The 17,416-nt window shown below is 43.4% G+C and overlaps 1 pseudogene; it reads right to left on the bottom strand.

The window, feature by feature from the left end:
* Window positions 1–7,384, bottom strand: part of LOC111175901 (10 kDa heat shock protein, mitochondrial pseudogene) — a 42,417-nt pseudogene extending 35,033 nt beyond the window's left edge.
* Between the last annotated feature and the right edge of the window lie 10,032 nt (window positions 7,385–17,416).

Raw genomic sequence — 17,416 nt, 5'->3', positions numbered from 1 at the left:
TCAAATTTGAGTTGACATTAAATTGGGTCAACATTTAGTGGTGACAGAGGCAATCGGGGTTAATGTCGAGTTTTATTTCCCCCAAACATAGAGAATTAACTGAACGAAGCAAGATATGGGAAGAGAGGCCTTGATCTTGCGTGGGCAATCAGTAAGCAGACGACTCCTCTTGCACTCAGCTGTCGGTCATTGGTGTGGCATCAGCCCCTGCAAAGACCTCACAGATGGGATCCACAAGAGAGAAAGTCCTCCTTACTGAAAGGGGACACCCCCTGGTTTTGACAAGTGGTCTCTTGTTTACCAACCTAACGTTAGAGCACGTCTTCACACTAGGCTAGTCTTCTACCATATCTTCAGGCATTGAAAGGAATCCATCGTTCATATTTGCATTGAAGATTTCATCTGAGATCATGTTTGAAAGTTGGATTTATATGTTGTAGTTACTAGAGAAGTTACTATGACTTTATTTATAAAATGGTGTTTACTACTTTAAAGACTCAATAAAATATCAAAGAAAAGGTATTTTAACTGGGGGCATAAGGAAAGGGGGTCAAAGGTAGGTGACTTACCGAGTGGCTGGTCACAGCTGTGCTCCAGCATAGAAAAAAAGTTAGTCTCACATGACCTTAGAATTTATTTTTTTCTTTTTATGATTTTGGCCTTGGCAAGTGTTGGAAGTATGATTTCAAAGCCCATGGGAATTCTCAAGCAATCACCTGCTTCATTTTACTGACCAGGAAATTGAAGCTCAAAGAGATTCAATGATGCTTATGTTTCTCTTGTGTTGGTAGCAGGAAGTTTGCTGGATACAGACACAGGGGAAAGGCACAGATGTTGCTTTCTTCTCAGAAAAGTCTCTCAGATGTGGATGGACCTAGAGACTGTCATACAGAGTGAACTAAGTAAGAAAGAGATAAACAAATATTGTATATTAGCGCATGTAGGTGGACTCTAGAAAAATGGTACAGATGAACCAGTTTGCAAGGCAGAAATAGAGACACAGATGTAGAGACCAAACGTATGGACACCAACGGGGGAAACTGGGGGGTTGGGGGGATGAACTGGGAGATTGGGATTGACATGTATACACTAATATGAATAAAATAGATAACTAATAAGAAACTGCTGTATAAAAAATACAATAAAATTCAAAAAAAAAAAGAAAAGTCTCTCAGGCAGAACAACATCTGGAACATTCTATTTGGAATATCTTCTATAGTTATTGAGAGTTTCATAAACAAGTCAGAAGTACATTTGTACAAGGAATTATTGATCATTTATTGCCACGTTCTTTTATCTGCAGTGCCTAGGTTAGCTTTTTGCTGCTAAATTGGAAGGCAGTTAACATCAGTTTCAACTTTTTGCCTCTTTCACTTTATTCTAAGTGAGCCAACACAAAATGTCCACGGTTGTTCTTTTCAATCTCACAGCTTCCTTCTGTACCACTTTGCTGTAGCAGGAGGACACACACTTGCTGTTTATCTAAGGAAATTGTAAATGTGTGTGTGTGTGTGTGTGTGTGTGTAACAGCCAGTGGTCTAAAGAATTTTACTACCCAGTTTAACAACTCAGGTAATGGGATTTTACATTGCAAGTTTTTTTCTTCTATATGATGAAGAAACGATTGGCCTTTTAATTTAAAGTCTTCTCTCAAAAAGGTTGCCTCAGCTACAATAAATTCTGGATAAAAATGTTTCTGCTAATTCATTTTTCACTGAGCCAACCAGTCTGCCAACCAAGCTGCTTCTTTATTTGAATTCAAATTGATAGTGAAATATTTTAAAGCAATCTATTTGTGGTTTCTTTTCCCTTTAAACTTTTTTTTGTCATTTAAAATCCAATATTGCACAGAGTGTAATTATCTCATTCAACAAATATTTGCTATAACTTTGGAGTTAAGTTGCACTATTTTAGAAGCAGAAGGTAAATAAAACTGCACTGAACCAAGTAAGGAAATCCTAGACTCTGATGGACTGTATGACTATGAAAAAAGCACTTCGCCTCACAAGGCCTCATTATTCTTGTTTATAAAAGAATAGGATTGGACTAGAGGATCTTTAATGTCTCCTCCAGTCCGAGATGTCATGTTTCTATATACTTGGCCAAGAAATATAGATGTCTTATGTAGTCCCAAGGCTGATTCAAATAGCATCTACATGTGAATGATTTCCCACTCTTTATCTGTGCTGAACTTCTCTCTGAAAAGCTAGAGGCATGTACCAAAGTATTAGTTTGCTATGTCCATTTGGATGGTGAGTGGGCATCTCTAATTTAACGTGGCCAAAGCAGAATTCCCAATCCACCCCACTGACCTCCAAATGAGCTTTCCCTTAGTCTTCCCAAATCAGTGGGATGGCTTTACTGTCCACCTAGTTGCTTATGCCAGAAATCTAGGATTCTTCTCTAACTATCTCTCCTCTCTCACTCATATAGAGCTGTTGGCAAGCTCTGTGGACTCTACCTTCAAAAGCAATCCTGAGTCTTTCCATTCCTGTTCATCTCCACTCGCATCATCCTCATCCAAGTCCTCACCATCCCTCTCCTGGACCACTGCAATCACAACCCAACTTGTTTCTCCATTTCAATCTTGCCTCTCTGCAAACTGCTTCTTTCCACACAAAAGCTAAAGTGAGCTTTTAAAAATATAACAGGGCTTCCCCGGTGGCGCTGTGGTTGAGAGTCCGCCTGCCGATGCAGGGGACGCGGGTTCGTGCCCTGGTCCAGGAAGATCCCACATGCCTCGGAGCGGCTGGGCCCGTGGGCCATGGCCGCTGAGCCTGTGCGTCCGGAGCCTGTGCTCCGCAACGGGAGAGGCCACAACAGTGAGAGGCCCGCGTATCCACCCCCCAAAAACAAATATATATATATAAATCTGACCCTGTTCCTCTCCTACTTAAAGCTTTTCAGTAGCTTCTTACCACGTTTAGGATAAATCTGAACTCCTTACTCTGACTTATAAAGCTCTAAAGGATCTGGACAGTCTCTGTCCACTGCCTCGTTTCTTTCACTTTCAACTTCCCCCATTTATACTCGGGTCACTCTGACCTTTCTTTTCCTTGAACATTAGTCAGCATTCTCCAGAGAGAATCAATAGCATCTTTATATTTACATACATAAAGAGATTTATTATAAGGGACTGGCTCACATGACTATGGAGGCTGAGAAGTCCCAACATCTACCATCTGCAAACTGGAAACTCAGGAGACCTTGATGTGGGTCGTAGTCTGAATCTGAAGACCTGAGCACCAGGAGAGCTGATGATATGAGTCCAAGTCTGAAGGCCTAAGAGCCCAGGGTGCTAATGATAAATCCCAGTCCTAGGGCAAGAGAAGACCAATGGTCCAGCTCAAGCAGTCAAGCAGAGAGAGTGAATTCTCCCTTCCTCCACCTTTTTGTTCTATTCAGGCCCTCAATGGATTGGGTGATGCCCACCCACATTGGGGAGGACAATCTTGTTTACTCAGCCTATGGATTCAAATGCTAACCTCACCTGAAAGCACCTTCACAGACACACCCAGAAATCATGTTGAAACAAATATCTGAGCAACTAAATATACCACGACCCAGTTAAGTTGACACATAAATTTAACCATCACATGTGTCAACCTCATACCTCTCTTAAAGACCTTGTGCTAGATCCCCCTTCTGCCTCAAATCCTTTTTCATACTCGCATGGCTGATTCCTTCTTGTCATTCAGTTATCACCTTGAGAGTCACCTTCTTCCCCCAAAATCCTTCCCTAACCATCCAACGTAAAGTGTCTCCCTAAGTTACTGTTTATCAGGTCACTCTATTTTAATTATCAGCAGAATACTCATGACTTTCTGAGAGTTTTCTTGCTGTTTAGTTGTTTATTTTTTGCTGTCTTTCCCCCACGAAATGCAAGTTTCATAAGTACAGAGTCCTTATCTTGACCACCAAAATAGCCTTAGCACAAGAATAGTGCTGGCACATAACAGGATCTCAAATACTTGTTGAATGAAGGAAATCCCTCAGAACCCTAAGAAACCTAGATGTTGTTAACCAGATAGTGACGTTTGTCCCCTTAGATATTTGCTCACAAGTAGATGTCTTTGTGATTTGGGAAAGAAGCTTCTGCCTTACACACATATTATAAATATCTGGAGATCTCTTAAGGATTTATCTAATAGAGGTGGTCACAAAAAGTGATACCGCTGATACAAGGCCCATATGAGGTACCATAAGACTGAAAACCAAGAGAAAAAATAAGCAATAGAAATATGCCTATAGGTAACCCAGGCATTGGAAATAGCAGATAAGAGCTTTAAAATAACTATGATTACTACATTCAGGAAAATAAAAGAAAATTTTACTAGAGAGGAATCTATTTAAAAAGAATAAAATAAAAATTTTAGAGTTGAAAAGCCTGCTATCTGATGTTAAGAGCCCATTAAATGGGTTTAATGGTTGATTAGGTACAAAAGAACAAAACTTAGTGACTGAAAGACAAGTTAATAGGAAATGTTCAACTGAAGCACAGACAAATGAATGAGAAAAAAAACCAACAACAGAAAAGAGGGTAAAAGATATATGAGATACAGTGAAAAGGTCTAGCACGTAGGTAATCAGAGACTTGGAGAAGAAGGGAATAGGACAGAAAAAATATTTGAAGGGTATTGGCCAAAGATTTGCCCAAACTGATGCAAACCATCAACCTCCAGATTCAAGAAGGTCATTGAACCCCAAGTTGGCTAAATACAAAGAAATCACACTTGGGGACATCATAGTAAACTGCTGAAAACTGAAAACCAAAGACGGAGGAAAAAAAATTCATTAAAATCAGCCAGAATTGCATATGCTTTTAAAAAATTATCTCATTTATGATTCCCATCCATTCTACAAAAATGCCCATTTTACAAATGTAGAAATGTAAATCCAGAGATATTAATTAAATTTAGCATGGTTACAGAGCCTGTAATCAACAGAGTGGTGATTCAAACCCAGATGTATCAGATGTCAAAGCTCACATTCTCTCTCTTGAACCATATTGTCTCCACGGAAAACATTCACATTTCCCTTTCATTTATCTAAGCCCTACAGATCCTGTCAAGTGCAACTGAAATCCTTCTTCCTCTATGAAATCTTCTTTGATTAAGCCATTGACTCTCTACCACACAAATTAGCACTGAACTCTACACGGTCTTGTTGAAAGGTACATCATGTAAGTTTGTATAGTCATCTCAACGTCTTGAGACTCTGGGGCAAGGATGAGGTTTTACATTCTTCTGGGTTCTTTGTACCCAGCACAATGGTAAGCATCATGGTAGATTTGCAACTTAATTGGACTCTAAGTTTCATCCATTTATTCTAACTTCTGGATTAAGATTGAACCAGAAGAAGGGGGAGTGATGACCCCACAAGGATCTTTTTCATCTGAGGGACATGAAGTCCACAATTCCCTTGAAATTGTTGCCGTATTTTATATATCTTTGTGTACGTATGCAATTGCTTCAAATTCTCGAAGGAGTGTGAGTGACATCCACAAAAGGTTAAGAACCATTCAAAGCAGTCCTAGTGGTCCACACCTTAATGCCCCATCTTAAGTTGCTCCACATCATTTTTATCTAGAAAATTAGAATTTACGTTTTTATAAGGCATCACAGGTCAGTTCCCCCTTGACATCCATTCTGGAGACCTGGCAGAGAAAAAGTGCCTGTTTTCACTTTGGAACAAGAACACAGCAACAACAAAGTTCAATCCTAATCATTCCGAGGCAATTATGAGAAGTAAGACACGCACCACTACATTTCTGACAGGCTTTTACAATCCACTTTTATTATTCAGCTCTTACTAAAATGCTAATCCCCTGGGAGGAAAAAAAAAAAATCTCTGTATGGGTTCTTTAGCACAAACAAACATCTTAAAGGAAATGTGAAATAAAAACCACGTTGACATAATCTCAAAGATACAGTAGGAGAAGGAATGACCAGACCCCTGTCTTGCCATTGAGAAGGGGAGGGGTGGGGAGAATAAGGAGCTTATATAAAGTAGGGTGAGCTGAATTGGGAAGTGGGAAGGTAGGGAGGCACATCTTCCTAAATCCATGAGCTGTGTGACGATAGTAAGGGTAAGCCACCAAGGAGAGTTGAGACCGGGATTATCTGGAGACGTACATCCATGATTTTTAGAGCAATGTTAGAACACTTCCACCCAAATAAATTGATGTTCCTATTTTGCCATTGGTAAAGGCAAACCCCACCACATGGTCTCGCCTATAAAACCACCTGCCAATAAAAAAGTATAAAGCGCATCATGAGATTTTACCCTTATAACTACCAAGACGTGATGAGCTTTCCATTTTTTAATTTTCTGTGGCAACACCAGTAGAATTGCCGTTGGAATTTTGTTCTAGAAATTAAAATAATGGATTATATAGAGCCTTAGATTACATCAGTGGGTTGGACTAAATCAGTGCTTCTAAAGGTTCTCACTTCTACTAAATGCTTATGAAAAGGAAACATTGCCCAAACTTTGTTTTTTTTTTTTTTGCGGTACGCGGGCCTCTCACTGTTGTGGCCTCTCCCGTTGCGGAGCACAGGCTCCGGACGCACAGGCTCAGCAGCCACGGCTCATGGGCCCAGCCGCTCCACGGCATGTGGGATCTTCCCGGACCGGGGCACGAACCCGTGTCCCCTGCATCGGCAGGTGGACTCTCAACCACTGCGCCATCAGGGAAGCCCCTAACTTTGTTTTTAATCCCATTTTGCTTAGCAGATGTTCTGAAGAGGCACACATGATGATCAATCCCGATTTTCAGAGAGCATGAACCAGGGCATGTGAGGATAGGAAGGATGCTGGTGTTGTAGTAAAGAAATGTTATATATTTGAGGCAGTGGTTGGCTTTTGGACCCAGGACATTGTCCAGGACTGCCTTGTTTACCCTCTTTGCCTTCTACCTCAGCCCTGTGATGGGGTATTGTTGACTCCTCTGAATCCTATAAAGGGGAACATAGAGATGATTTCTGAAGCCCATCTCCAGACCTCAGCCCTCTGCATATGTCCCTCTTCCTTTTCGTTTTGTTCAACTAGCAAAGCTAGCTTTGCTCCAAAGCCATGGTACGTTCTTTGCCATACCCCACCCCGAATTGGTAACTAGATTCTTGTGTTGCTTCCCTGTTCTGCTAAATCACCTAGTAGCACAGGTCCTCTAAGAGAAGCTCGTCAAACTCAGCCTAAAAGCTAGGGACCCTTTGTTCACCAGTGGGCTATGTTAATTCTGGCTATTGACCGTACCTCTGGGTCCCTATTGCTTTGCTGGGACATACCTGAGCATGTGAGTCTGCCCTGCAATTGTCCCTACTGCAGAGTAGGGCACCTGCTGCAGTGGGTGCGATACCAGCACCTGTGACTGGGCTGGCTCCATCTTGGTCCAGTTCTAGGTCCAGTTTTAAGTCTTGCTCTGGGTCTTGATAGCTCCCAACCTTCCTTGTCCTGTTAGAGCCCAAGACACATCTCACTGGGTTCTGAGGTAGAATATATGCCTCGTTAAAGAGTAGATTGTTAAAACTCCCCTGCCCAAGATCTGGACTTGTTCTAGATTCTTGAACTTTCTAGAATCTCAAGACTGGAGTAGGGCTAATACTGCATAGGTGGGTTAATGGTTTCAGCTGTGGGGAGAGGAGAGCTGGAAGCTGGGGCAAGTGGAGGCTCTCAGGGAATAGTAAATGAGCCTCTCCTGAGAACGGAAAGAGAATTGTAGGAAAAAACAGTAAAGAGAATATTAATCCCAGCTTAATCTTCCTCTTTTGTTTCTCTTCTGATAATTCCCAGGCCCTGCTCTGGCTCAGGTTCACTACCTGGGATGACTCTGATGTGGGTGGTCCAGGGACTGCACCCCAAGAAACACAACCATGGAGGCTGCCACAACCAGGGGCCCAGCACGTGTGGCATCGCGGACAGTCATGTTCACATCTAGGAAAGGATCCAGCTGGAGCAGAGAGAGGGCGGAGTCAGACCCACTGGTTGGGACCAGCATCTCGGTACACCAACCCCAGGGTGTCCGGCGGTCCCGTAGCTGTTCCAGGCAGGGATGGTCAGGTGCAGTGCCTTCTGGAGGCTGCAAGCAAAGGAAGGCTGACTTCCTCCAGCTGGGCCAGGGAATCTTGGGCCTCCTTCCACATTTTCATGAAAGGCCACTGAAAAACTTGTTTGAAAGAATGGTTTGCCACAGTTGTGCTGCAGGAGATCAGATTTAGCTTTGAAGAACACCCTCCTCCAAGGCCCAATGGCATCTTTCTGAAACATTTACTTAACCCCATGTTAGTGCAGCGTTAGCTGCCCTGATTGACATGTGCAGCGGGTACCCTGGCTTTGTTGCCCCCATGTGAGGGGCTTGGGCCTCAGGGATATGGCAGCAAGCCCCCTGCCCACCCCATCTTGTCACTAATAACTCACCCTTCAGCAGCAATACATCCTCTTTTTTTTTATTTTAATCTTTTTTTTTATTTTAATTTTTATTTTATTTTTTTTATTTTAATTTTTTTATTTTAATTTTTTTTTATTTTAATTTATTTTTTTATTTTATTTTATTTTTTTATTTTAATTTTTTATTTTATTTATTTTTTATTTTATTTTAATTTAATTTTTTTTTATTTTAATTTTTAAAAGCAATATGTAGTTATTATAAAAATTCAAACAAAATAAAGGACTTAACTAAAATTATTAAGGACTTATGAAGGTACAAAAGGTATGCAATTTCTTTTGCCCTGTAAAATATAAATATGTTAAACAAAGAAAAGGACCCTACTTTTAAAGAGCTATTATTTAGCAAGCTATAGAAGCCATATACGTGGGCACGTGGGTCACAGGGCAGTATCCCGTACGTTTCATGAGTTCTGAAAACAGTAAACCCCTTAGCGATGTTTTTCCAAGTGTGAACTGTGGGCTCATCTATTAAGTTCACTGAGGGGTTTACTAAAAATGCTTATTTTTAGTCCCAAGCCCAGACCTACTGAAACAGAATCTCTGGAAATGGACCCTTGGAAACTGTGTGATTAAACAGCACTCCACATGAATCTTTGTACCACAAAGTTGAGAATCACACCCTTGGAGTTCAAAAGAGAGACAGTATTTCCTCCATAAGGTGACCCGATTGTCTCCGTGATGATGAGACGTGAGAGATTCCCAGAAGGATGCTCCAGGTCATCGTCTGGTAGCACCATTGCAGAATTGATCACATTGTAATGTAGCTTCCTTTCCCTTGCCTGTCTGTCTTTCCAGTGGATGAGAAACTCCTCAAGGACAGAGGTTTGCCTTCTTCACTGGAATCCAGTTGGCCCATAGTTGGCTCTCAATAAATATTGGTTGAGCAAATGAATAATCATGTGTGATCGAAACAAACAAGTTTGAGGAATTATATGACAGGGTTCTAGGAAGAGAAGACACATAGACAAAATTTCGGCAATTGAAAAATCACGGTCAGTAGTTCAGAGGAGAAAGGTTACTTTCAGAAAGCGAAGATACACAGGGGAACAGAGCCATGAGAGAGTTATAGGGGTTCTGGAGTGCTGAGAGGAGGACGTAAACTCTATGTTGTGTATTCTATGGCTGATGGGGAGTCACCAAAGATCGGGGGTCAGAAAGTGATGGAACCAAAGTGGTCTTTTAGGATAACTAATTATATGGCCATGGGCAGCTTCCCTGGAAGTAGGAAGTGGGTGGAGGCAAGCAGCCATGTACAGACCCTGAGAGTGGCTCTAGGGATTAGCTTGGTCACTGGTAGAGGCAGGACTTGCTGAGGTTTCATAACTGTCTCTTCCATTCAAGCCTCAGAATCCTCCAGGGTCCTAACCCCCCGAGAAACCTTCGTTCTTTTTCTCGCTCCCATCTGCTTGGATTCCCAGGTCTGATGGGCTTTTCTCCCTTGGCTGCCCAAGCAGCACATCTCATCTGGTGCGAGGATAACTGGGAAGCCATGCCGGGTACGCTGGGGGCAGTAGCAGTGGTCAAGAGATGAAGGGGCTGAACCGAGGCAGAGGCCGTGGGGACGGAGTGGAGGGGCCAAGTGTAAGAAGAATTTCTCAGGCAGAATCTATAGAATTCGGTGAATGAATGTAGAGCAGGCGGGAAGAGGGTGTTAAGGATAATGTTGTGGTTTCTGGATGCTGAATATGGGAATACAGAAAGAAGAGGTTTAGAGCAGGTGGATAAATAATTCAGATTGGGACAAACCGGATGTTGAATTCGAGGTGACAGCAAAATATACAGGGTCGAGTGGTCCAGGAGCTTATTGGAGACAGAGATTCCGGAGGGAGCTGGGTGCTGGTTATGGATTATTGGTGATCATTCTGAGGCAAAGACGTGGATGTGATCACCTAGAGAGAGCGCAAGTGGAAGGAAAAGAGAAAAAAGCCCACGATAGAATACCAGCATCAGGAAGCAGGCAGAGGAGAAGCCAGGGAGAGAAACTGGGAAGGACTGGCGAGAAAGGTAGGAGGAAAACCAGAAGCAAGTAGAGCTCCAGGAAAGCAAGAGTTCCCAGAAAATGAAGCAGCAGCGTCACACGGCACAGGGGGTAGAGTGAGCCGTGGGGGACTCGTTAGTGCATTAGTGAGAGGGATCGGGGCTTAGTTGCTCAAAGTAAGTGTAAGTGGGAAGCTTAATGATCTCTCTGCCTTCTCGTTTTGTTAAGAAATGAGCCCACTTCCACGTTTAACTTGTTGGGAGAGTAATGTGAAAGACTTGCATTCCTGGTTTTCATCAGTGGAAGTTCATATTTTCTCAATCTCTTAAGGAATCAATTCTTTGCTCTTTGAGACAAAATGATCCAATCTCACACTGAAAGTTTCTTATTGCCAAGTTCAACGTCATCAAGAAGAGTCAGTGGATGAATTACAAGTATGCACCACAATGCGATTTCTACAAGACAAACAGAGGCTGAATAAGGAAGATGAACGGAATATTGAAACTGTTTCTTCTCTATTTAAAACAACAAAAATGATGTTTTCTCTGTCACTATGAAGGTTTATTTTGTTTTGTTTTGTTTTTGCCCAGAACTCTAGTGTCTTACATTCTTTAGTGTCATTAAAAAAAAAAAAAGAGACTACCCTGTCTACAGTACCAGAAATATGTGTACAATACATGTCTCATTTTATCCATGCAGAAATGTATCTGAGATTAAATTTGCTTACATTTCTGGTTGATTCGCTTAGCACCAGCAGCCAAGGTAACTAGTTAAATCCCCCATGGGAGCAACTGGCTTATTCCATGACCACAAATAGCCCCGTACCTAAGTGTGTGTTATTATAAGGAGTCTGGTGACAGAGTGAGGGATCAGTGCAAACCCAATGCTGCGGCTTGAAAAATAATGGCTGGTTGGCTCAACTGGTATCCACTAGGGAGACTGGGGGCAGTGTCCTTGTGTCAGTCAACAGAGGCTGAGTCTGGATGGTCTAAGCAGAAAGGGCATTTATGCTCAGCATGAGAGGTGGCCCACAGAAATCCTCAGGTGGGCTGGAGGTGGGATCAGCAATGAGGTGATGCAGCCTGGTTCAAAGCCTACAGTTTTGCTGCAAACTGGTCTGGCGGTGACCCTGCTACGGACCCCAAAGATGCTGTGCTGTGCCCTGGAGGCTGCCACCACCCCTATGGCTGCAGAATTCTGCACCATCCCACTCCTTGGTATCGCCAGTTGCAGGGGGAGCCTAGGTCATGCCCCTCCCCCCCCAACTGCAAGAAAGGCTGGGAAGTCTGTCTCTGGCACTTCCAGGGGACTTTCCGGTCTTTAGCTTTGACTCCCGAGGTTGGGGATTCCCCCAAGCACAGGAAGGAGGTCACATCCTGGGCAACTAAAAACAGTGACAAATGTCGTTCTTGCACTTGAGAACTGGGACCATGTCTTCATCTACTCTATGGATCCAGACCCAGCCCAATGCCTGCACATAGTAGGTGCCAACAGCACTTTCAATTATGAGATGCTTTGCCAACATACGTTCAGGAGAGAGTCACACTTCACAGATTCCTAATAGCCTAGAGAGCTGGGCAACCTGACAGCATATATATCTTCACATTTTAAAGCAGTGGCTCTTTTCCTGAACCTGTTGGAATGTGGCCACAGGATATTCACATTCTTTGATGGGATCTACGTCAAAGCCATTAACAAAACTCACCCTCTGCCTTTGGCAAACCTCCTTCTGACCCCCATGAGTATCTCACAATGTGCATGGTACAAGAAATAAGGAAATAAAAGTATGTAAAACCTCTGGTCTCCTTTAAGTGAGAGAGAGAAAAGATCTCAGCATTTTAAGATGAACATCTCAAAAACTGTACTCAGGGTGGCAAGCAGTATAATCTACGGCGTTATTTGACAAGATGGTTCTTGGTAGTCACTGCCCACTGGAAGGGAAAGCGCGGAGCTGGTTGACTGGTAAGTCATCCATTTTCTGTGAAATAAGGGAAGCACTGGGGACTTAAATAGTAAACTTATCAAATATCTTCCATCTGAACGGCTACCTTCAAATGATTTCCACGCAGGCAGCCTTTTTTTCCTGACAGTAATGTTTGCAGTTTTCACGTACAGTATGGTGCCTTGCAGACACTGGAAACTCAAGGAATTTTTCTTGGTGGTGATAACAGCTAGAGATAACATTAAATTGCCTCTCCTTTTGGTAACAAAAAAACTTGGCATTTTTTTGAACCCTAAGGAGATATTTTACTATAGTATACTAAAAGTATAGGTGAAGTATTAGACCTATGTGTGAGTGTTACTGATTTTGATGCATTTTAATAATGTTATCGTTGTTGTCAGATGAGCATTTGTTGCAAAGAAAGAAAGAGTTCCGGTATACCATTCACCCAGCTTCCTGGATATCAATATTGTAAATAACCAGGATACATTTATCAAAACTAAGACACTGAATATGGTATAAGCTCTCAACTAAACTACAGACATCATTTGGATTTCTGCACCATCTCTTGTCAATGAGACACTTCAGTGCTAATTTGAGATAAAGGTTAAAGGTTCCAACACAGCTAGAGAACTACATTAATTCAGATGGACTGGGATTAGATAGAGAGATGGTTTCAAAACAAACCATTTTATGTGCCAAAAATAAATGTTTTTAATTTTGGCCCCCAATATTTTGCACGCATGATCTGATTTCATCCTCCTCAGAAACCAAGGAGGAGGTTTGCTGGATACTGTCATATCCTCTTTACAACTAGGACAGTGGGACTTAGGATTCCAAGCCACGTGTGCGAGACAGCTCAGGTGGGAAGTGGCAGGGCCGTGGTGTGGAATAAGGCCTCTCTGATTCCAAAGCCCATGACCGTGACCGTCACCACTACAGTACAGACTGAAGGGCATTCATCACAGGCGTGATACAGATACTGCCTCTCAATCAGAGTCTTGCCTGGGACCCACCTTCCCAAGGTCATCTGGATCAACTGTGGCGGGTGACCCCGAGGTGGGAGGTTGTTCTGTGATGCTGACATGTGACTGTAAAGTGAATGGGGTTTTCTGTGATGTGTGGAGTTGGTGCAACCCTCTTTGCCCCAACCCTGTCTGCTCTAAGGAACAGGGTCCTTCCTCCTCGGGGTGAGTGGGGGCTGCCCTCCTGCTGGGGGGAGCCTTTTGTTTTTCTTTCCTGGGTGTTTCAAGGCTTACTTAACATGTGTAAAGTGATCTGAAATGAGGGGATATAAAGAGCCCGGGAACTGCAGAGTGTGGATGATTACCTGAGGCAAGACAGCTGAAAGAGCGAGGCCCAGGGAGACAAAGCGGGTCTGGGGAGACACGGAGAGTCTCAGCTCAGAAGCCGGCTGGTTGGCCTGGAGCCAGGCCGGCCTGTTTCTGGCAGCGCTCTGCCCCAAGCTCTGCTCAGGAGTCAGACCCCGGGATAAATCACTCCACGAGGGCTGAGCCAGAGCTGAGGGAAACGAGTCTGAGGACACGAATTGCAGCCAATTCTGTAACTGGTCCTACAGAGAAGGGGATGCCACCCGCTCATCACTACTGCCAACGCAGGACCACCTGCAAATTACCGGATTTGGTCGATATAAAGGAGGAAATGTGATAAATATCAAAGACATGAATGAAGCGAAGTGAGGTTTGTTCGTTCCTTTCGACAAGCATGGCTTCACAGTAGTGATTTAGTGCTGTCACCTGTGGGAGGCATTAAATCCTTAGAAAGTGGTGGGTAAAGATAATGAAGTCTGAGTCACGTGCTAGTGCACCGTCTCTTAAGTGTGTTAGTAGAAGGGTGACACCATTGGTTTCATGGAGGATGTTAAGGTTTGTGACCTCACAGGGCAAAGGCAGGTGGCATTTTATTGCAATTTAAAGCATCCAAAGAAGGAAGTGGAAAATCTGCCTTTCAATATCACCTGATATCACCTGTATCTAGAAAGTTAATGTTATGACATAATTTCCAATTGAGTGAGGATTTCTGTGCATCTCTGCGTGTATCTAAACGGTGGCTATGTATACAGCCTCTTCTAAACCGTTTATGACGATAGGGGGGAAAAGGTCTGTTTGGAGAATCCAAAGTTTATTTTACGCTTTCATCATGTTTTTATGTCCTGCTTGGGTTAATAGTTGGGTTGTGACCCATCTCCTGAGCCCACAAACTGAGGGTGTGGCTGCAGGCAGCACCCTACAACTTGGAAACCAGAGCAGAAGGAAGCCCACTTCCCCTGACTTCAGTTAGAAAATTCCAGAAGACTCTGATCAGCCTGGCATGGGGGCAAGGGCCCAGTGTGGGGCTAATCCTACAGTCAGAGAATGATGGCCACACTATAAGATGCCTGCTCCCATTCAACACCAGGACCATCTAGTGGAGTGGAAAATCCCCAAAAGGAGAGCCAAGTAGCCACCCCCACTTACGTCGACTCCAGCTGAGCCGTTAAAGAGGCCAGAAGGTGCTCTTGTCCCCAGCCTGCCGCAAGGGGACTTCTCAATGACCAGGACCCATCATAGTCTTCCAGTTTGTTCTTTTCTGGACATTGCACTTCTGACTGATTCCTCCTGGCATTGTGTCTATGTGATACCTTTGGTATGTAACATCACATATCACCCATGGGTCACAGAAGGGTCATCTGGAGCTACCAATGATGGCTTCCTGCAGGTCTGCATCAATTCTTGCCTGAACTAGTATAATAATATCCTCCTTATGAGTCTCCCTGCCTTTGTCTTGCTCCCTTGTAAATCATTCTCCTTACAGGTTCTAGAATGATCGAGTCCCTTTCAAAACTGTGATGGTGAATTTTATGTATCAACTTAACTGGGCCATGGGGTACCTAGATATTTGGTCAGATATCTGGTTACATCAGTGGTGGTGTTTTGGGTGAGATTAATATTTGACTCAGCAGACTGAATAAAGCAGATTGCCCTCCCTAACGTGGGTGGGCCTCATATAATCAGTTGAAGGCCTGAATAGGACAAAAGGGTTGGGTAAGGAGAACCTCCTCCTGCCTGACTGCCTTGAACTGGGACATCAGTTCTTTCCTGCCGTCAGACTCCAACTGACACATCTGCACTTCCTGGGTCTTGAGCCTGCCATTGTTCAGACCGAGATCACACCAATGGTTCTCCTTGCTGACTGCAGATCTTGGGACTTAGCCTCTGTTATCATGTGAGCCAATGCCTTACAAAAACTGCTTTCTATATCTCTTCACATCCTATTGGTTCTGTTTCTCTGAAGTATCCTGGCTGATACAAATACTTTCTTATTTACTAACTTCATTCATTCATTCATTTAAAAAAAAATCATTGAGCACCTCCTGTGGGCCAGAGACTGTTTTGTGTTCTTGGAAATTATCACTGAATAAAACAGATTCCTGGCCTTGTGAAACTTTTATTTGTATGGGGGTTGGTGGTGGAGGGAGACAAACAATGAATAATAAGTAAATTAGTAAGCGGTAAGTGCAAGGGAAGAAGGAAAAAAGTACAGCAGGATGAGGAGGCTCCAGAGACCTTGAGAAGGGGACATTTGAGCAAAGGCTTAAGGGAGATAAATGTGTTTGCCATGTGCAAGTCAAGATAAAGTGTAAACCTGGGTGGTCACTGGCCCCTGTCAGCATCTCCAGTGGGACCTACAGGCACTTCCTCACTTGAAACCTTTGTTTTGGCCTCATTGCTCTCCATGCAGCTCTCTGACCTGCCTGGCTTTCTCATCCCTCCATGCCCTTGCCCACACCTAGGATGTCCCCTCCGTGAAGTCCTTCTTCTCCCCACACTTGCTCACACCTTAACCCCTACTTGTCCTCGAAGACTCAACTTCATGGTTTCTACCAAGGGTGCCCAGCGTGGTGACTTGTTGATTCTCTTTTGGTGTCCCACAGACTTGTATTTGAGCTGTTATTCTGCCCCTAAATATCTGTGCGATTTGGGGCAAGTTTGTTCATCTGTAAAATGGGAATAAAAATAGTACCCTGCTTATAAGGGGCTAGAAATGAGAAAATGCAGGTAAAATGACTCAGTGACTTATTATTGTTCTTCCTTTTCCCCTCTTCCTCTTCTCTCTGTTCACCCAGAGAGGCCGGGGCCAGCCCTTCCCACACCCCATAGTCTTTCAAGCAGCCTCCCTTCTCAGCCATCACCCTGGACCCTGGCTCCGCACCCAGGCTGGCTGTCTTGCTTCCCTCAGTCACAGCCATCTCCCGCCTCTCATCATCCTTGCCCAGACCACATTCTGGCTTCAGATACAGGTTTTTTCCTGGCTTCCCAGAGCTACTTGATCCCTTGCTGGGTTGTCCTGATGTCTTGACCATGAAACCCCCTGTTTTAGTTCCCTGTAAAAAAGCCCTAGACCTGCTGGATCAGACCTAGCCCCTGCTTGGGAAGGGAGGCAGTGGGGTTTCTGTAGTAGGGAAACAAAACCACTTCAAATGTTTACCATGGAAGAATTTTTTTTAAATACACTTTTTAAAAGTAACAGTTTTAAATTTACAGAAAAAATTGAGAAGATAGTACGGAGAGTTCCCACCTACCTCACACCTACTTTCCCCTATTACTAACATCTTACAGGTTAATGTATGGTACATTTGTTATAATCAATGAACCAGTATTGATACAGTATTACCAGTTAAAATCCATACTTTATTAAATCTCCTTAGTTTTTACCTGATGTCCTTTTTCTGTCCCAGGATCCCATCCAGCACACCACAATACATCTAATTGTCATGTCTCCTTAAAGCTCCTCTTTGCTGTAATAGCTTCTCAGCATTTCCTGGTTTTTAATGACCTTGATACTTTTGAGGGGTGCTGCTCAGGTATTTTGTAAGTTGCCCTTCCACTGGGATTTGCTGATGTGCACAGAAGGAATTTAATACAGGGGATTGCTCCACAGGTGATGGAGGATGTGAGATGCAAACAAAGGAAGGTGAAGTTACCCAGCAACTAATTTTAGCAGAAAGCCATTAATATCACTAAGCTGGAGAGTTAACAGGAAGTGACAGT

This window comes from Delphinapterus leucas, chromosome 2, assembly GCF_059928025.1.
Source record: "Delphinapterus leucas isolate spDelLeu-1000000601 "Yukka" chromosome 2, BTC_Dleu_Yukka2, whole genome shotgun sequence".
NCBI classification, from domain to species: Eukaryota; Metazoa; Chordata; class Mammalia; order Artiodactyla; family Monodontidae; genus Delphinapterus; species Delphinapterus leucas.
Note: the sequence above shows the minus strand (reverse complement) of the source record. Positions and strands in the feature narration are given on the sequence as shown.